The sequence below is a fragment of the Rana temporaria genome, chromosome 2 (assembly GCF_905171775.1).
Source record: "Rana temporaria chromosome 2, aRanTem1.1, whole genome shotgun sequence".
Lineage (NCBI taxonomy): Eukaryota > Metazoa > Chordata > Amphibia > Anura > Ranidae > Rana > Rana temporaria.
The window spans coordinates 166,059,870-166,081,588 of NC_053490.1; the positions used below are offsets into that span (position 1 = coordinate 166,059,870).

The 21,719-nt window shown below is 42.2% G+C and overlaps 1 pseudogene; it reads right to left on the reverse strand.

Moving 5' to 3' along the window:
• Positions 1-18,196: 18,196 nt before the first annotated feature.
• LOC120928566 lies at positions 18,197-18,658 on the reverse strand (annotated as a pseudogene).
• Between the last annotated feature and the right edge of the window lie 3,061 nt (positions 18,659-21,719).

A 21,719-nucleotide genomic window follows, 5' to 3' on the forward strand; every position in this document is an offset into this window, starting at 1 on the left:
ACAAGATGACCAGAGACTGCGCACATACTGCACAAGATGACCAGAGACTGCAGACATACTGCACAAGATGACCAGAGACTGCAGACATACTGCACAAGATGACCAGAGACTGCGGACATACTGCACGAGATGACCAGAGACTGCGCACATACTGCACGAGATGACCAGAGACTGCGCACATACTGCACAAGATGACCAGATACTGCGCACATACTGCACAAGATGACCAGAGACTGCGCACATACTGCACAAGATGACCAGAGACTGCGCACATACTGCACAAGATGACCAGAGACTGCGCACATACTGCACAAGATGACCAGAGACTGCGCACATACTGCACAAGATGACCAGAGACTGCAGACATACTGCATTACTTGTCCTGCGACTTGGGACTTCAACGTCGCATGACAAGTCGTACCCTATGATTTCCAATGAGAACCGTTCATATCTGTGCGACTTCAAGTCACAGCGACTTCAAAGTAGTCCCTGCACTACTTTGGTCGCACTTTGATGCAACTTGAGGTCCATAGACCTCCAGAATACACAGGCATTGCTTTAAGTCGCATCAAACTTTCAGACTGCGTTAGCCTTAAAGTCGCAAGATTCTGCCACAATTTTTTGCTGCGATTTTGCAGCGACTTGAAGCAATGCCTATGTATTCTGGAGGTCTATGCACCTCAAGTCACATCAAAGTGGGACAAAAGTAATGCAGGGACTACTTCGAAGTCGCTGTGACTTGAAGTTGCACAGATATGATTGGATGGGGTCCAAAAAAAACGAATAAGCGGCGGGGGGGGGGGGGGATGGGGTTGGGATGGTTTGGGTGCCGTTACGGCTGCTATTTCCACCAATTAAATAAAAAAAAAAAAAAATGTTAAATACTTTTTTTTTAACAAGCCCGAGGGGGGGGGGGGGGATTGGATGGGGTAGGAAAAAAATGAATAAGCGGGGGGGGGGGGGGGGGGGGCTTTGGGTGCCGTTGCGGCTGCTATTTCCACCAGTTAAATTAAAAAAACCAATGTTAAATACTTTATTTTTTTTAACAAGCCCAAAAATAAAACATGAATAAGCGGGGGGGGGGGGGTCGATTAACAAAAATAAACACATTTAAATAAGTTATTATTTAAGTTTTTTAAGAGCCGGGTGAAGGAAGGGGTCCGTTTGCCCGCTATTACATACATTGCTACATTTGCAATACTTTGATTAGGCAGGGAGGGGGTTCATACCTGTTAATGCAGGCGTGCTGGCAGCATAGCTCAGCTTCCTGGCGAGCTCGAGAGTCCCGACGTCACTTCCGGTTCTTCCTGAGACGTCGGGACTAGCATAGAGACGTGCGGGTGCACACAGAAAGTGTGCACCCGAGCCATAACAACACAGTCCATCGCGCCGGAAGCAAGTGGCGCGATGGAGAACGCCACAATGGCATTTTTTTCCGGCCAATGTAGCGCCTCGTCTGCGATTGCACAGACGTGGCGCTACTCACACAGCACTGTGCCCGGCGTCCGGCGCTGGGACACAGTCCACCGAAGGACCTTTTTTGGAAAAAAAAATTCCTTAAAGGGACATGTTTAAATAAACTTTTTTTTTTTTTTTTTTTTTTTAGATTTTTTTTTTTTTTTTTACTGATTGGGGAGGGGGGGGCGGCGCCCGGGCGCCCTCTATGGACGGGCCGCCACTGAACCTTAGGGGAGGTCAAATTTAAGGCTATATGAATCAGCTTCTCAGTATAGTGATATACAATATCTGGAATGGAAGAGAATAACAAACAGGTACACACTGTAAAGCCCTGTACACACGATCGGTCCATCCGATGAAAACGGTCTGATGGATCGTTGTCATAGGTTAACCGATGAAGCTGACTGATGGTCAGTCGTGCCTACACACCATTGTTTAAAAAAACGATCGTGTCAGAACGCGGTGACGTAAAACACAACGACGTGCTGAAAAAAAACGAAGTTCAATGCTTCCAAGCATGCTTCGACTTGATTCTGAGCATGCGTGGATTTTTAACCGATGGACGTGCCTACAAACGATAGTTTTTTTTCTATCGGTCAGGTATCCATCGGTTAAATTTAAAACAAGATTTTTTTTTAACCTATGGATAACCGATTTATTTATTTATAACCGATGGGGCCTCACGGTGCTCATCAGTGCTCATAAGTGCCACCTCATCAGTGCAGCCTATCAGTGCCCATCAGTGAAGGAGAAAAATTACTTATTTACAAAATTTACTGCCAGAAATTTTTATTTATTTTTTGGTAAAAAATAAAAATACCAGCAGTGATTGAATACCACCAAAATAAAGCTCAATTTGTGTGAAGAAAAATATCAAAAATAATTATTTTAGTATAGCGTTGCATGACCACGCAATTGTCATTTAAAGTGCCATAGCACTGAAAGCTTAAAAATGGCTGAGCAGGAAGGTGGTAAAGGTGCCCTGTATTGAGGTTGGTAAAGTCTGAGGGGCAACTGCAAATAATGTCATGTTTTTAATATTTAATGTGCACAGTACAACACAATGCAAATGTTAAAAACATCAAAAGCTTTCTAAAAGATGGTTTAACAAATTAGAGATAGCAATTTAATCTAAACTTTAAATATACAAAATATGCTTACAAGATACAATACCCATTCAGGCATTACACTGTCATGTAGATATAATTTAGACATAAAATCCTATTCAACTGCAAGATTTACCGTTTTAAATATTTAACGTACTTAAGTGCCCATTAATCAACAATGACAGTTATTGTTAACACAATCGATATTAGGAAATATGTAATAATTCAAGTAATACTGAATAAAAACATTATGCTGTATACCTGCTTCAATCCAGTGCAATCAATATGTTTCTTTTGAATATGAATTGTGCCTGATCATTGTATTGTTCTTAACTTGACATTGTTTTCTCGTTAGATATTAGCTGTATGATTTTACTATTACAGTTCATTAAAATACCTGAAGCAATTCATATAACGTGTTTATTTAATATGTTACAAAGCAAGCAATTAAATTAATGCATTAAATTAGGTCAGCATGTTACTATTTTGTTCATCTCATTTTACATCATTTATGCAAGCAATGCCAAAATGTTGAGCTTATTATGTGCACAGAAAAGTGACATTAATTTATTTTATTGTTTTGCTACTTAAATCTACATTCTTAATTATTGTAGGGAAATAATTTTGACTTATGGTTCAGGTACTACACATAGAATTAATAGCCAATTAACAAGAAATATATTTATGTAAACAGTATGCATGTTCATTTGTAAAATTGAAAATAAAAAATAAAACTTTGTTATGCTGTTTATTTATACAGAACCGGAATTTAGGTATTTGCATAAGTTTGAAATTGCATACAAACATTTCACTGTAATTATTAATCACTGGCTTGAACATGTTTTAAAACCCAAAGAAAAATAACGTTTCTCTAAATATCATCCAATTTGAAAAAGTTTCACACTCTTAATGAAAAAGTTGGAACTCTACCTTTTTATAATTTATGAAGATATCCCCTCCCCTTAAAAAACTTTTTTTTTTACACTGTTTGGGGTTGACTGAAAGAGTATAGCATGCTACCTAAATGGTGCATGTTCACTTATGCCGCGTACACACGATCAGTCCATCCGATGAGAACGGACTGATGGACCGTTTTCATCGGTTAACTGATGAAGCTGACTGATGGTCCGTCGCGCCTACACACCATCGGTTAAAAAAATTATCGTGTCAGAACGTGGTGACGTAAAACACAACGACGTGCTGAAAAAAACGAAGTTCAATGCTTCCAAGCATGCGTCGACTTGATTCTGAGCATGCGTGGATTTTTAACCGATGGTTGTGCCTATTAAGGATCGTTTTTTTCCCCATCGGTTAGAAATCCATCGGTTAAATTTAAAACAAGTTGGCTTTTTTTTACCGATGGTTAAATAACCGATGGCGCACACACACGATCGGTTTTGACCAATGAAAACGGTCCATCAGACCATTCTTATCGGTTTAACCGATCGTGTGTACGCGGCATTAGTTTAGGGCAGGTGTAGCAGTGGGGCAATATAACCTAGATGATGGGTCATTACATTTTTGGGTGTTGTGCATCGAGATTGAAGCTGGATATATTTCTGGCCAATGTGATTGACAATGGATTTACAGTACATTATGAGACATTATTTTTTTTTATATGTATAGTGTCTATATTTTTATTTATTTATTAAAAGCATGTATTTGTGAATAACAAGGGGTACTTTAAATTATATATGTTTTTAAATATGGGGGAGGACTCAATATATGGGGCCCTTTTATTCTAAAGGGTACTTCCAGATAATGATACATTTCCCCAAATTCACCAGGCCAAGGAGTTGGGGATGAAGCCTTTGTTTACATTAACATGGGGACAAGCTGCCTTGCTGGGGAAGATGTGGGTCTGTGTCCCCAAACTCACACTGTCTGCATTCAAGGCCATGCACCCACACCTGGCCGGATATCAGATTTGGAGTAGTGGCAGTGTCCCTACAGCCAATGTAACTAATTGACATGAATAGGAATGCGTGGAACACCTGTGCATCCCTGTGTGGGTAAACATGACCTGCTTTAGTACTCCCCATGTGAACAAGGTCTGAGTATGAATTTAACAAGAATTTTGTAAGGTATGTTGTGTTTGCGTGTGCTAATAATGCTTTTAGTGTATTTTTAGTAAAAATATAATTTTGATAAACATTTGCACAACTATTTAAGGGCCTAAAAAAATCAGAATCAACTTGTTTTTATTCTACTAGTACTACATTTCGGAAAATGTATGGTTTGGATTACATTTTGGGTCAGATACAGATTTTGAGTAAGTTGCTCATTTACAGTTTTGAGTACCTTCAATTTTCACCTTTTTGCAAAAAGGCTCAATTAAAAATTTACAAATACTTGTTATTTACAATATTACTCTTTATTTACTCAATACGGTTTTAGCTTTCATTTTTAAAGTGAATTCAACAGAAATGTTGTAAGTTATGTAGTATTTGTGTCTGCTAATACTGAAATATTGAAATACGAGGATTTTTTGCAAAAATAGTGATTTGATAAACAGTTAACCCCAGACCATTTTGCTCTCCAAAGACCATGCCACCTTTTGTGGTTCGGCACTGCGTTGCTTTAACTGACAATTGCGGTCGTGCGACGTAGCTCCCAAATAAAATGTACGTTCTTTTTTTTTCTACAAATAGAGCTTTCTTTTGATGGCATTTGATCACCTCTGCGGTTTTTATTTTTTGCGCTATAAACAAAAATAGAGCGTAAATTTAAAAAAAAATGCTAGATTTTTTACTTTTTGCTATAATAAATATCCCCAGAAAAATATATATAATTTTTTTTTCCTCACTTTAGGCCGATATGTATTCTTCTACATATTTTTGGTAAAAAAACGCAATAAACGTTTAATGATTGGTTTGCGTCTACAAAATAGGGGATAGTTTTATGGCATTTTTATTAATAATTTAGTTTTTACTAGTAATGGCGGCGATCATCGATTTTTATCATAACTGCGACATTATGGCGGACACATTGGACAGTTTTGACCCCATTTTGGGACCATTATAATTTTTACAGCGATCAGTTCTATAAAAATGCACTTATTACTGTAAAAATGACATTGGCAGTGAAAGGGTTAACCTGTAGGGGGCGATGAAGGTGTAAAGTGTGTCCTAGGGAGTGCTTGTAACTGTTAGGGGGCATGGCTTGCCGTGACACGTCATTGATTGCTGTTCCCGATGACAGGGAACACGATCAGTGACAGTGTCACCTAGGCAGAACGGGGGTCATGTACCAGGTGTGACCAGAACTGTGTGGCTAGCAACAGAGAAACACCAAACACATATAAGTGAAAATATAATGATTTATTTAGGTAAGTGAATAATATAAATACAACCACCTCCAATATGACACAGTGCAACAAACCAACCAACAGACAGAGACCCACAAATACTGTAACAACAGACAGATATGTACAATAAATGGGAAATGCCAGAATCATAAACAATAGCCAGGCCAGGGTCATACACAGCAGATCGGCAGATGGACAAAGGGATATTCCAGAAGCATAAATGTTAGCCAGGCCAAGGTCATATACATGGAGATCAGCAGATGGGGTAAGCAACACAGGACAAGGAGAGGATGGATGGTCAGGACAGGGAGACAGGATCAGGAACTCAGGTATCAGATTTCAGGAACAGGTTCAAATAATCAGGCAGCAGGTACAGATCAGGGCACGAGGACGATACCAGGGCAAGGTATGTTTGCACTTGCCGGGTATTTATAGGAATGCCTGTAATTGGCCTCAAGTCACACCTGAGCGCAAAAGGTGCTGTCTGCTCCACACTGCCAGGATCCAAGAACACCAGCAGGGAGAAGTTCCCTTGACAGTTCAAAACTGCCAGGAGACACTTGCTGGTGGACCTCAGTACTGCATGCCAAATGATAGATATTTCCAGCGGATGGAACCTTTCCTGACAACGGGGAGATGTTGTGTTTACACTAACATCTCCCCGTTCTTCAGCTCTGTGATCCAATTGCGGGCCCCCCGGCAGCAATCGGGTCCGTGGGTCCCGTGGTCACGGAGCTCACAGCAGGGTCTCGAGCGCGCCACCACCGGTGTGCGCGTCCCCATGGCTAGCAAATTAAAGGGGACATATCGGTACGCCCTTTAGCACAGCCGTGCCATTCTGTCAACATATATCCTTGTGCGCCAGTCGGGAACCGGTTAAGCAACCTTTTCAAGGCCTAAAAAAATCAGGCACAAATTAAAACTTTACAAATATTTGTTATTTTTTCACTCAATAGAGTTTTAACTTTTATATTTAGTGGAAATTTAACAGAAGTTTTGTAATGTTTGTGTCCCCTAATACTGATATCAGTGTATTTTTTGGGAAACTTGTGATTTGATTAACATTTGCTACACTATTGCAGGGCCTAAAAAATCAGTAGCACCTTATTTATTTCTACCACTCCTATGCTCTTAGAAAATGGTGGTGTGTGTGTGGGGGGCATGACAATTTGACGCATGCTCATTTTTCTAGGTTCATCGTAGTGTTGTACATCACCGTGGTTTTGACGGTCGGAATTTGGTGTGTCCGTGCGTATGCAAGACAGCTTGAGCAGAATTCCGTTGGAAAAACTTGTCGTAGTTTAGTCCGATGGAAAAAACGATCGTGTGTACGAGGCATAAAGCCAAGTTTCTGTTTTAAAAAAAAGCAGCAAAGGGTTAGAAATTTTGAAGGCTTATATGAAATTTAGTGGTCGGAAAAAAATTATGGGGTCCAGGGTACTGCCCTGAGGCACATATATCAATGCAAAATTTTTTTTTTTTTAAAGATTGTTTTGAAAGGAGCAGGGTTTTTAAGGTGCTTAAAGTAAAACAATAAAAATAAAACAATTATTTAACCACTTGCCGACCACCCGTCGTCATTATGCATTGGCTTTTTGAAGAGGAATATCGTTGTTATGTCAGCAGCTAGCTGCCGTAAACCCCGGTATCCTCTTCTTCAGCGGGCAGCCGACTTTCAGATAAAAGTGGTCTCTGTGGTGAATTCACAGCAAGATCACTTTTATCTGTTGAGGGAGGGGGCCCCCCCCACTGCCCTCAGGTGCCTTCCACCGCTTACCGGCACCATGGGTAGTGGCAGAGGTGATCGGATCCTGTCCCCTCTGTGGTATGAAGCTGAATGAGGGGAAGATGGCCCCCCATTTGGCTCCATACCATGGGAGGGCGGAAGTGACGTCAAAACAGGACATTTTTTTTCTTCAAACAACATTTTTGGTATTTTTGTATTGCATTTTAGTGTAAATATGAGATCTGAGGTATTTTTGAGGTCCTATCATGCTTTACATGATGTTTAAATTTCTGACAATTTTTTTTTAACCACTTGTCGACCAGCACATGACAATATACGTCGGCACAATGGCACAGCTGAGCCACTACACGACAGGTACGTCCCCTTTAAATTGCGGTATAGGGAGGCGCATGCACGGCAGCTTCCAAGATGGCCGCCGGCATCTAAAGCTCCGCTCCACCACGCCAGCGCCCCTGCAGCCCTCTAACTGGGACCATCAGGTAGGGGAGGCACCCCCGATCCCGCAGATGTCATTACCGCCTGTCAGGAGGGACTTATCTGGTCAGATGGTGGCGTCTCCTGGCCCCCTCAGCTATGCCAATATGGCGGCTCCACGAGGCCTGCCTGCAGCGGAACGGCCTGAGGACTCCATAGCTGATCAGGACCTGCTCCCCCCGCAGTCTCCAGGTACTGACTTCCCCCTCGGCTGTAGCAGCATCTCCTTCCTCCACTGAGTCACTGCTGGACAGGGTGGGGGCTGGATTCCCCACTACCACCATGATAGATCCTCATACAGGCCTGCTGCTTTCTGTATGTGAGGTGCAGGAGGAGGCCCCCATCCCCACAGACTTTCCTACAATGATGACTGCTTTCTCCCAAATGTTGTCCAAGAGCCTGGCGTTAAACGCAGCACAGATTACATCATCCATCCATGCGGACTTGCTGCATTTGGGGATGAGGATGGACACTATTGAGCAGAAGGCTGACCAAGCGGTGGTACGGATTAATCAGAATTCCGCCAGGTTGCAAGAGGTACAGGACCAATTGGAAAAGGCCTTTGCTAAGATCGACGACCTTGAGAACCGATCGAGACGCTATAACTTTAGGGTACGGGGGCTCCCGGAATCAGACAAGGAGGTACAAGTGGCGGTGAAATCCCTCATTAAAAGCCTCATCCCTGATATTGCTGAGCACCGTCTGGAGCTACACAGGGCACACAGAGCCTTGCAATCTCCCCGATTGGATGCATTGCCCAGAGACATCATTGTAAAACTGCACTACTATGCGGTCAAAAAGGAGGTTATGAAAAGGGCTAGGCATGCTGACAATCTTAGGGGCAGGCTGGCCCCCAGGTTCAGATCATGCACTGTCTCTTTTTTGTATGCTTTGATTTGCTTTGCTGCAGTTATACAGTCATAATGTTCTCTCTTTTCTCATCTTTCTCCTTTTCATTTCTTTTGTTTCTGCTTTCCTCTCATGACCCTTGGAGTGTGCGTAGGTTCCACGGCGGATTCCAGTCCTTCGTCCCAGGTCCCGGGTCCAGAGCGCTCCGGTTGCCCGATTTCTGCAGGGAGTATTCTCAGCTGGACCAAGGTAGGCTACTCGTCTGGTATAGTTTTCACACCTCTGATCCATGACTGACACACATTCTCCCCCACCAACCCTCAAGCTCATCTCCCATAACGCTCAGGGCCTAAATTCCCCCATCAAACGCAGGAAACTTCTCCAACTCTACCACTCTATGCACACGAATGTCCTTCTGATTTAGGAGACACATTTCCCATGCTCCTACAAACCCACATTCCTCCATCAGCGTTACCCCCAATTTTTTTTATCATCAGCAGAAAACAAAACGAAGGGGGTGGCCATCTGTTTTGCTAGACACATCAACCTCTCCCTGGTGGAATCGATAGTTGACCCTCAGGGTCGCTATGTCCTGGTCTCGGGCCACATAGACGGGGAACTATACACTTTTGTTTCTTACTATACTCCTAATAAGGGACAAAGATCCTTCTTTGAATCTTTGCTACGCAAGCTACAACCTCACTTTAAGGGTTCTGTCTTCATGGGAGGGGACTCTAACACAGCTTTTGACTTTTCGCTGGATAAATCAGCGGACGGCACGTCTAAACCTAAGCGCCCTTCCAAACAGAGTTCCAAAATAGCCAAACTCCTTCACAGGGTTAGTGGATGTTTTGCGAGAAGCTAACCCATGCACAAAGGACTACACCCATTTTTCTGCCCCCCACAACTCCTATGCCAGGATAGACCACATATTCACCCACGCCACGACAATTCCTCTATTATGCAACTCCAGGATCGTAAACTCCCCCCTTTCAGACCACTCCGTGGTCACTCTGCTAACTCGGAGGCCAACTGGATATAGAAATCCGCCTCGCTGGCGCCTGAGAGAGTCACTTTTGAGCGACCCGATACAATGTTCCTTATTGGAGGAGGCCATTAAGGAATACTTCCTTATCAATGCGACGAGCGAGGTGTCCCCTTCCACGGTCTGGGCGGCGCACAAGACGATCATCAGGGGGAAACTGATTCAGTTGGCTGCTAAACTTAGAGCGGAACACAGGGCAGACACTCTTAAACTCACAGAGGAATTTCGCACGTTGATGAAAATTCACAAACGACAGCCCACGACCGATTCACTCGCCCGACTGGACGAAGCTCGTGCACTTCTTAACCTCTCCCTGACAACTGCGGCCGAACAACACCTTTGGTGGACCAGGGCTAAGTTTTACTCCCAGACCGACAGAATGGGCTCCCGTTTGGCCACCAAGCTGAGTCCCAAACAGCGTTCACTAGCCTTCCCTAAAATCCGGGTGGCCACAGGGGAACTGACACAGAACCCGACTAAAATTATGGACGCTTTCTTACGTTTCTACTCAAACCTATACAAACCTGCCCGTTCTCCTCCCAGCTCGACAGGGAGGGAATTTATGGATGACCTGCAATAACAGTCTCTGTCTGAGGATCACAGGGATCTCCTGGAATCCCCTTTCACTCAGGAGGAGGTGTTGTCGACCATTAAGGCCCTTAAACTAGGCTCCTCCCCAGGACCGGATGGCTTCTCCACCGGTTACTATAAGAAATTTGGTGCATATCTGGCCCCTCACTTGAAGCGACTGTTCAACTCTATCAGGGATGGAGCCTGTCTGGGGGCAGACTTAAATTCCGCTTATATCTCGGTCATTCCGAAACCGGATAAGGATCCCAGCGAGGTGTGTAATTATCGCCCCATTTCTCTGATTAACAATGACGTTAAAAATACTAGCGAACAGATTATCAAGTTTCATCTCCTTATATGTTCACAAAGATCAGGTGGGCTTCATCCCTGGGAGACAGGGAACGGATCAGATCAGATGAGCTATTGATGTCATCTCCCTACTTAAATCGCAATGGGATGGGGGACCGCCACAGAAGGGTTTCTTGCTGTCTATAGACCTACATAAGGCTTTTGATTCTATAGATTGGGATCATTTGGCGGGTGTTCTGGGAAGGTGGAGATTCGGCCCTAGCTTCCTTAGCCTCATCAGGTCGCTTTACTCGAGCCCCTCTGCACAGGTATGCCTGATGGGCAGATACTCAGAATCCTTCCCCATAGGCAGGGGAACCAGACAGGGTTGTCCACTCTCCCCTCTCCTCTTCGCGGTGGCCATCGAGAGACGTTGGCAGTGGCACTGAGATCGAATACTGACATCAAGGGAGTAACCTGTGGGCCACAGGAACACAAATGCGCTCTATACGCTGACGACCTCTTGCTCTTCGTCACATCTCCCCGAATATCCACCCCAATTATACTTAAGACACTATGGGTCTTCAGTGAGATTTCTGGATTGCAGGTTAATTTGGGTAAATCTCTAGCTTTGAATATCTCCGCCCCCCCCCGAATTTGCTTAAACAGCTTTCCACTAACTTTACCTTCACTTGGGCTCCCTCGCAAATTCCATACCTAGGAATCAAATTAACGCCCGAAATTAAGGATCTCTTTAAGGCAAACTACCCTCCTATGATATTTGGTTGTAAAGGGGATATTGAGCGGTGGGCCAAGTGTGGGTTGTCTTGGTTGGGTAGAGTGAATGCGGTTAAAATTACCCTTCTCCCACGTCTTCTGTATTTATTCCGCGCTCTCCCAATCCCGGTAAAGAAACAATTCCTCAGAAAATTTCAATCGCCGATTGTCCGATTTGTCCGGGGGAAAAAGGGGTATAGATGTCCCTCGGGTATACTCTTTTGCTTAAAAACGCAGGGTGGCCTGGGGCTTCCTAATCTATGGGGGTACTATCAAGCAGCTCACCTGACACAAATGTCGACGGTTTTCTCTAAGGGAGCTAAATCTGATTGGCTCGCAATGGAACAACAAGCTATCCCATTAAACACCATTGATTACATTTTGGGGTGTGACCCCAAACGCAGACCAGCCATTTTGTCTCCCACTCTATCCCACTCCGTAGCCCTCTGCTCCAAACTATTTTCCCTTCGCACCCTGATTTCCCCCCTGAAACCTCTAACGCATTTATTTCATAATCCCAACTTCCCACCGGGGTTGGATATCAGGGAATTTCAGTGGTGGACGGATAAAGGCCTATACAGGATAGGACACTTTCTCTCCCCGGCGGGCACGCTTTTCCTTTCACACTGCAGGAAAAAACTGGACATGCCCAATGATGAACTTTTTAGGTTCTCCCAAATTTCCCACTTTCTCCATTCTATTTGAACGAATAAGTTGATGCCTCCCAATATAACTCTCTACGAACACTGGTGTGCAAACACAATGGATCAGAGGGGTGGAATCTCCTTGATATATATATATATGGCTCTGATGTCTCAGACAGATAAGCCATCTTATGCACGGGCCTGGGAGGAGGACTTGAACACCTCATGGAGCACTGCGGTATGGTACAGCGCATCGAATCGGGCGTATAAAGATATTCTTAATATATGTTTTGTAGAAGCAAGTCCTAAACTCATGCTTAGGTGGTATTACGTTCCTTCCAGGCTGGCGAGAATGTTTCCAGGGTCCTCTCCACAATGTTTTCAGGGATGTGAGCTGGAGGGCACCATGTTCCACACGTGATGGTCCTGCCCCCGCATTAGATCCTTCTGGAATAAGGTTTTTCACACCATCGGATCTTTGCTGGGGACAGTGGTACCTCCGCAGCCTTATTTGGCGCTGCTGAACCAGTGTATCCCTGGCCTTTCTAAACAATCCCAGATCTTATCATTTTTCATATTGTTGGAGGCTAAAATGACCATAGCCAAGTCGTGGAAGAAACCTTCAGTTTCCTTTCTGGTATTTAGGAGAAAAGTCTCCTGGATAATGTCGCAGGAGCAAATAGTTGCTAAATGGGCGGACCGATCGGAAAAATTCAGATCCACATGGGAACCCTGGGCTACCTACTGAAATGTGTCTCTCCTAACTGGGGTCCAGCCTGAAAGCGGGACCACTCCAATCCATTCTTGACTGCGTCTCTCTGACCCTCCTCTCTTTCTCTCCATCCCACGTTTCTCTCTCTCTTTTCTCCTCTTGCACCTCTCTTGGTGTTGTGTAGTGTTGTTGTGATTATTAGGTTGTTTTCTGACATGCTCTAATATTTGCTGCTTGCTCTGATGCAGGCAGACTTCCTTCTCCATCGTTGCGGCTCGGGGCTCTGTGGCCTTGACTCCCGGGATGCAGTGTGACCCCTTTAGGGGCGTCTGGGGAGCCGAGAGTCGCGCGACCTGCGCAGCGGTATTATATAAGTCTGATTATCTTGGTAGCATTCACAGGGTTGGTTTTACCACCACTGGTGTTATAGATTGGATGATTTAGTTTTGTTAGCATGTCCTATGGGAGAATGATTTACTAGCTCTGTTACACTGGATAGACTTGGCTCAGTACTTTCATGTGTCATTGTCTTCTGCCATTTTGTTATGGAAATTTCTTTCAATAAAAATCTTTAAACTAAACTCACCCGCCGCGAGCTCCGTGACTCGATGTCCACCGGTGTCCCGTGATCGTGTCACGGAGCTGCAGAACAGGGAGAAGCCTATGTAAACAAGGCATTTCCCTGTTCTGCCTAGCAACATGACAGATCTACTGCTCCCTGTCATCGGGAACAGTGATCTCTGTCCTGTCAGTGGTAGCCCATCCCCCCCACAGTTAGAATCACTCCCTAGGACACACTTAACCCCTTGATTGCCCCCTAGCGTTTAACCCCTTCTCTGCCAGTGTCATCTACACAGTAATCAGTGCATTTTTATAGCACTGATCGCTGTATAAATGTCAATGGTCCCAAAATAGTGTCAAAAGTGTTCAATGTGTCTGCCATAATGTCGCAGTCATGATAAAAATCACATATCGCCATTACTAATAAAAACATTATAATTTAAAAAATGCTATAAATCTATGCCTTATTTTGTAGGCGCTATAACTTTTGCGCAAACCGATCAACATATGCTTATTGCGATTTTTTTTTACCAAAAATATGTAGAAGAATACATATCAGCCTAAACTGAGAAAAATAATGTTTTTATATATTTTTTGTGATATTTATTATAGCAAAAAGTAAAAAATATTGCTTTTTTTTCAAATTTTTTGCTCTTTTTTTGTTTATAGCGCAAAAAATAAAAACTGCAAAGATGATCAAATACCACCAAAAGAAAGCTCTATTTGTGGGAAAAAATTACGTCAATTTTGTTTGGGTGCAATAGCGCACAACCACACAATTATCAGTTAAAGCAATGCAAAAGGTGCTCTGGTCAGAAAGGGGGTAAATTCTTCCAGGGCTGGAGTGGTTAAAAGAACAGTGTAAACATAATAAATTAAAAATAAAATAAATAAGAAAAAAAAATACGCTTGCATATGAAAACAGTGTTCATGTGAGGTATTACCGCGGTTCTTATGCCCTGTACACACGATTGGATATCTGATGGAATCTAATCCGATGGATTTTTCTGTCGCATATCCGATGAAGCTGACTTTCATCAGTTTTGCCTACACACCATCGGTCAAAAATCCGATCATGTCCAATTGCGGTGATGTAAAACACTACGACGTGCTGAGAAAAATGAAGTTCAATGCTTCCGACCATGCGTCAACTTGATTCTGAGCATGCATGGATTTTTGACCGATGGACTTCCTCACAGACAATCGTTTTTTTCTATCGTTTTTTTGTCCATAGGAAAATTTTAAAACGTGTTCTATTTTTTTCACCGATGGAAAACAAACCGATGGGGTCCACACACGATCGGTTTGTCCGATGAAAACGGTCCATCAAACCGATCGTGTGTACAGGGCTTTAGAGATGAGAGCAATAATTATAGCACTAGACCTTTTTTAAACATCGCCTATGGAGATTTTTAAGGGCAAAAGTTTGTCGCCATTCCATGAGCGGGTTCAATTTTCAAGCGTGACATGTTGGGTATCAATTTACTCGGCATAACATTATCTTTCACAATAAAAATGTTGTCATATTTTTTTATTCACAAAAAGAGTATTTTTTCCAAAAAAAGTGTGCTTGTAAGACCGCTTGTAAGACCGCTGTAAGACCGCTGTGCAAATACAGTGTGCCATTTTATTCTCTAGGGTGTTAGAAAAATATATATATACTGTATATATATAATGTTTGGGGATTCTTATGCCGCGTACAGACGGTCGTTTTTTGTGATGAAAAAAAACGACGTTTTTGAAAATGGCATTTAAAATTACCGTGTGTGGGGGAAAACGTTGTTTTATGTCTTCTGAAAAACGACAAAAAAAAATTTGAACATGCTCGAATTTTTTGTGTCGTCTTTCAAAACGTCGTTTTTTGTTTCACAGAAATTGACCGTGTGTAGCAAAAAACGACGTTTGAAACGACGTTTTTAAACCCGCGCATGCCCAGGAAGCGAGCTTCAATGGAAAAAAGTGGTGAAACGTAACCTCGCTTTGCTAGAGCATTGTGAAAAAACGATGGTGTGTAGGCAACGTCGTTTTTGAAAATGATGTTTCAAAAACATTGTTTTATTTCATGATTTAAAACGTCGTTTTTTTTCATCACAAAAAACGACTGTCTGTACGCGGCATAAGTATTTTTCTAGCAAAAATAAATGTTTTTAAACACCAAATCTCAAAACGAGGCTCGGGACTGAAGTAATTAAAAACAGTGCCTTGAAAAAGTATTCCTACCCCGAGACATTTTCCACTTTTTGTCATGTTACAACCAAAAACATAAATGTATTTTATTGGGATTACATGTAATAGACCAAAACAAAGCGGCACATAATTGTGAAGTGGAAGGAAAACGATAAATGGTTTTCAAGATTGTTTACAAATGAATATGTGAAAAGTGTGGTGTGCATTTGTATTCAGCCCCCTGAGTCAATACTTTGTAGAACCACCTTTCGCTGCAATTACAGTTGCAAGTCTTTTTGGGTATGTCTCTATCAGCTTTGCACATCTAGAGAGTGACTTGTTTGGCCATTCTTCTTTCTAAAATAGCTCAATATCTATCAGATTGGATGAAGAGCATCAGTGAACAGCAATTTTCAAGTCTTGCCACAGATTCTTAACTGGATTAAGGTCTGGACTTTGACTGGGCCATTCTTACACATGAATATTCTTTGATTTAAACCATTCTATTGTATCTCTGGCTGTATGTTTAGGGTTGTTGTTCTGCTGGAAGATGAACCTCCATCCCAGACTCAAGTCTTGCAGACTTAACAGGTTGTCTTCCAAGATTGCCCTTTATTTGGCTTCATCCATCTTCCCATCAACTCTGAACAGCTTCCCTGTCCCTGCTAAAGTAAAATCATCCCCACAACATGATGCTGGCTGCCACCACCATGTTTCATGGTGGGGATGGTGTGTTCAGGGTGATGTGCAGTTTTAGTTTTCCACCACACATATCGTTTTGCTTTTAGGCCAGAAAGTTAAATACCTTCTTCCACATGTTTGCTGTGTCCCCACATGGCTTCTTGCAAACTGTAAATGGGACTTCTTATGGCTGTATTTCAACAATGTCTTTCTTCTTGGCACTCTCCCACAAAGGCCAGATTTGTGGGGTGCATGACTAATAGTTGTCCCGTGGACAGATTTTCCCACCTGAGCTGTGGATCTCTGCTGCTCCTCTAGGGCTACTATGGGCCTCTTGGCTGCTTCTCTAAATAATGCTCTCATTGCCCAGCCTGTCAGTTCAGGTGGACAGGCATGTCTTGGTAGGTTTGCAGTTGTGCCATACTCTTTCAGATGATGTATTGAATAGTGCTCTGTGAGATGTTCAAAGCTTGGGATATTTTTGTATAACATAACCCTCTTCTAAACTTCTTCACAACTTTATTTCTGACCTGTCAGGTGTGTTCCTTGGCCTTCATGATGCTGTTTGTTCACTAAGGTTCTCTAACAAACCTCTGAGGGCTTCACAGAACATCTATATTTATACTCAGATTCAATTAAACACAGGTGGATTCTATTTACTAATTAGCTGACTTGTGAAGGCAATTGGTTCCACTAGATTTTAGTTTAGGGGTATCAGAGTAAAGGAAGCTGAATACAAATGCAAAAACCATTTATCATTTTCCCCCAAATTCACAATTATGTGCCACTTTGTGTTGGTCTATCACATAAAATCCCCCCAAAAAAACACATTTACATTTTTGGTTATAACATGGCAACATTTCAAGGGGTATGTATACTTTGTCAAGGCACTGTATAGTGCATGGGGGCCACCTTATGCCGGGTACAGACGAGAGGATTTATCCGCGGAAACGGTCCTCCGGACCGTATCCGCGGATAAATCCTCTGGCGGATTTTGATCTCCTGGTTGTACTAACCAGGAGATCAAAATCCCCGCGGAATTCCGTCCGCGGTGACGTGTTGCGCCGTCGCCGCGTTGATGACGCGGCGACGTGCGCGACACTGTCATATAAGGATATCCACGCATGCGTCGAATCATTACGACGCATGCGAGGGAGGGAATCGGACAGATCGATCCGGTGAGTCTGTACAGACCACCGGATCGATCCGCTGAAGCCGATTCCAGCGGATAGATTTCTTAGCATGCTAAGAAATTTTTATCCGCTGGAAATCGGTCGGCCCGAAAAAAATCTGCGGAAAAATATCCGCTGGGTTGTACACACCAGCGGATCTATCCGCTGGAACTGATCCGCAGATCAATTCCAGCGGATAGATCCTCTCGTGTGTACGGGGCCTCAGTCTGTCTGTAAAGTGGCACATCTTTACCATGTATAGAGCCTGCTGCAGCAAAACTAGCATAAATAAATAAAACAATAACATTTAAGTTGATTTTCCTTGTAAGCTTTCTTTATTTTGTAAACAACAGCTTGGGGAGCCAGTCTGTATGATGCGGCCACAATTTAGTGCACTCGGAACAAGATTAGAAATTATTTGGAAAAATTCTGGTGTCTCTTTAGCAGACTTTGGATGGAAATAACACATTTTTGCACCAGTATTATGTGAAGAAGCCAAATTATTGTACACTCAGGCCAAGATTAAACAATTTATTTAAGATAAAGTCTGGTGTCACGTTTGCAGACTTTGTATAGAAGTAACAAGTGTGTAAAAATTGGGCTTTGGGTGTTAGTGGTGCCTTCATATCATAACCCTGTAGAGGTACTCTTGAAAAAAAAATCTGCTTATTTTCTTACCAAAACATACAAAAGCATTGTCCAACAATAACCTCAAAAGAGAAGTTTCACATTTTTTTTTTACTAAACTAACTTGGAAATTGCTTTATTCTTTCATCTCAACATCTTCTTCCTCCTCCTCTTCTACTCCTTGTATATACAATACATTATTACACCTTATTAGAACTTCTCCAAGATGTCAAGACAATGCCCCATCAATATACTCTTCTGTATTGGCAAGCTGCATGTTCATGTAGCCATCCACAGAGACCAGGTATCCCTTGTATTCCATATCCCACTTCAGTTTCACCATTACTGGCTTACCGGTAAGGAATAGTTTTGGATTTAGTGGCAAACTCATTCTGCTGATGAAGCCACCACTGATCTACAGATCAATGATAAAAAAATAAACAATTTCCTTGCGGAATGCTCTGAGAACACATTGCCAGAGAGAGCAGGAAAAATGATAAGAGGTACTTATGATTGAAATCAAGAATTGGCCTTTCTTTAAAAAAAAATAAGTATATACACCTGTCAAACAGGTGCAGACAAATTGAGCTTTAGGTGTTGGTGGTGCCTTCACACCATAACACTATAGAGGTAAATTTGATAAAAGCAAGAATAGTCCTTTCTGTAAAAAAAAAAAAATTATATGCACCTGTCAAACAGGTGCAGAAAAGTTTTGTCCTTGGGTGTTAATTGTGCCCATGAAACCTATACCAAAAAATTTCTTCATGATAAAATCAACACCAACAAAGCTAGGCAGCCTAGACAATCTTGCAGTGATTCCAGATACTAAAAAGATTTATTCAGCAACATTGGCGTAGTATACAGCACTAAATGGTAAAAAATACTGTGTTAAACACTGCACTATACTAACACTACACTCACAGTACACTGACACTAGACTATACTCACACTATACTGACAGTACACTGACACACTACACTATACTCACAGTACACTACACTATACTTACAGTATGCTCACACTATACTCACATTATACTCACACTACACTAACACTGCTCTGACACATACACTGACACTACACTATACTCACACTATACACACACTATACTCAGACTACACTAACACTACACTGAAACTCTTCACTCAAAGTCACAATAACACACTAACTCGATAGTAGCAAACAGCGCCCTGCTCTATCTCTCTCCACTCTAACAACACACTGAAAAAGGTTCCTGTGGGAAGGAAATCTTTTTATTGTGGGGTGGGACTTTGAGCACTGATCCATGATTGGGCAAAGTCATCATGACTTGCCATTACTCCGGACTCCAATCATTGTTTTGACTGTGCTCTGTGCCCTTATTGGGCAAAGCCTTGCACCTGACCAGTGGTCAGGTGCATTGCTTCATCCAATTATGTCCCTAGAATGCACAGTGCAGTGCTGTGTGGGGTGCTTCGTAGACTAACATCCCGCCAAGCGACCCGCACATTCGGCTGTTCGCCAAACAGACAATGTTTGGCCCAAACTTTTGCTCGGCTGGAACTGTTCGCCCAACTCTAAACAGGAGTAGACAGAAAAAACTTGTTCCCATGTTATTGTTTAAGATGTAATTTCCTTCACTTTAGAGAGAGTTCTTCTCACTTCCAAAGGGACAGGATGTAAAGGGAAATTAGTGCTTGCTCCCCCCAGCAGGGCATCTTGTCCTTATGTTGTTGATTGAGACAAGGGCCTCATCTCCATATCCCTGGCCTGGTATATATGTCGGTCTGCAAGAGGGAGACTTATTGGAATCTGAAAGCCCTCTTTAAGATAAGGGGCTCCAAATATCTGTTCAGATATTTGTCCCTGTCTACATAAATGAGTAATGCCGCGTACAGACGGTCGTTTTTTGTGATGAAAAAAAACGACGTTTTAAATCATGAAATAAAACGACGTTTTTGAAACTTCATTTTCAAAAACGACGTTGCCTACACACCATCGTTTTTTCAAAATGCTCTAGCAAAGCGCGGTTACGTTCAGCACGTACGACGGGGCTCACTTCATAACTTGCTTCTGAGCATGCGCGGGTTTAAAAACGTCGTTTTAAACGTCATTTTGCCCACCCACTATCATTTTAAATGACACAAAAAACGACGTTTTGAAAAACGACACAAAAAATTCAAGCATGTTCGAATTTTTTTTTGTCGTTTTTCAGAAGACATTAAACAATGTTTTCCCCACACATGGTCATTTTAAATGACGTTTTCAAAAACAACGTTTTTTTTCATCACAAAAAACGAACGTCTGTACGCGGCATAAGAGATGCATAGTATGAAAACAATTGCAAAGTAAATGAAACTAATTTTATTTAAAAAAACACACACACACATAAGAAAATATGTAAATTAAACATCAATCATGCCATCCAGCAACTTAGATCCATCATCAATTATATTGATAGATGGCCCATGAACCACCAATTCAAACACAATGCAGGAAATGATGACTCCTTGTCCAGCAGCTGAAAGTCAATAAACTGGCCAGTTGGCACCATTGAAAAAATATGGCAATTACCATATTTAAGTCAATAGCGTCATCCTGGATCCCTTGTCCAATTTGTTTACAGAATCAGAAATGCAGGCCAGGGATAGGAAGTGCCATTAAAGCAGTTTTGGGCACTTTTCCTGGAGTACGAGTTATTGAAAGGAATTGTGTACTGTGTATTTGTGTATTTTTAATGCTGCCTTTTACACCTTAATAAAAGACCTGCTCCTCACTGATTTCTGTCTTTTTATTTTTTATTTTTTGCATTGCTACAGTATGTCCACATGGCGGTGCCTATCTACCCATGTTTGAAAATCACCTGGGCCTAAGGGTAGAAAAAAGTATGGCAAGAGTTCAGAAAATATCCAACAAACCAAATCTTTTTTTGGTTCATTTATTACTATTTTAAATATACTTTGCTGTTGCCTCCACCATTGCTCCTCTTTTTTCTTGATCGAGGCCACCATTTTTCTGAAGCCCAGAGTATTCACTTCTCTATTGGAAACTCACAGAGTGAGACTGCATTACTGGATTTTTGAGGTCATGGCATTGGTGTGTATAATGTATTGGAGGGAAATACTAGCATAACAGGGTAAATGGGTGTCACATTTTTCAAACTTGACATCAGGCCCACAAGGAATGTAAAGCATTATCAGAATAATTTATGATAATCTCTAAAGAATGTGTATCACTAGATTGGTGAATTGTAATTTGAATAAACCACAGTGAGATGTGATCAATAGTAGAATATTTATAAAACATTCCTTAGCTCTGTGTAGTAAAATAATGACAGGGTTTTACATTTTAAAACTAAAGATGAATGTAGTACATGCCATTGCAGGCACCATTGAATACAACACCACCTCTGTATGAATACAATATCTCTGTAACAAAGCTAAAATAACCCTGCTGATTGTAGCTTACAATCTGAAAGGGAAAATAGAATAGTAACATGGTAACACTGATGACTGGGAATAGAGAAAGCAGAATGAGGAAGAATTTGTATTCTGTT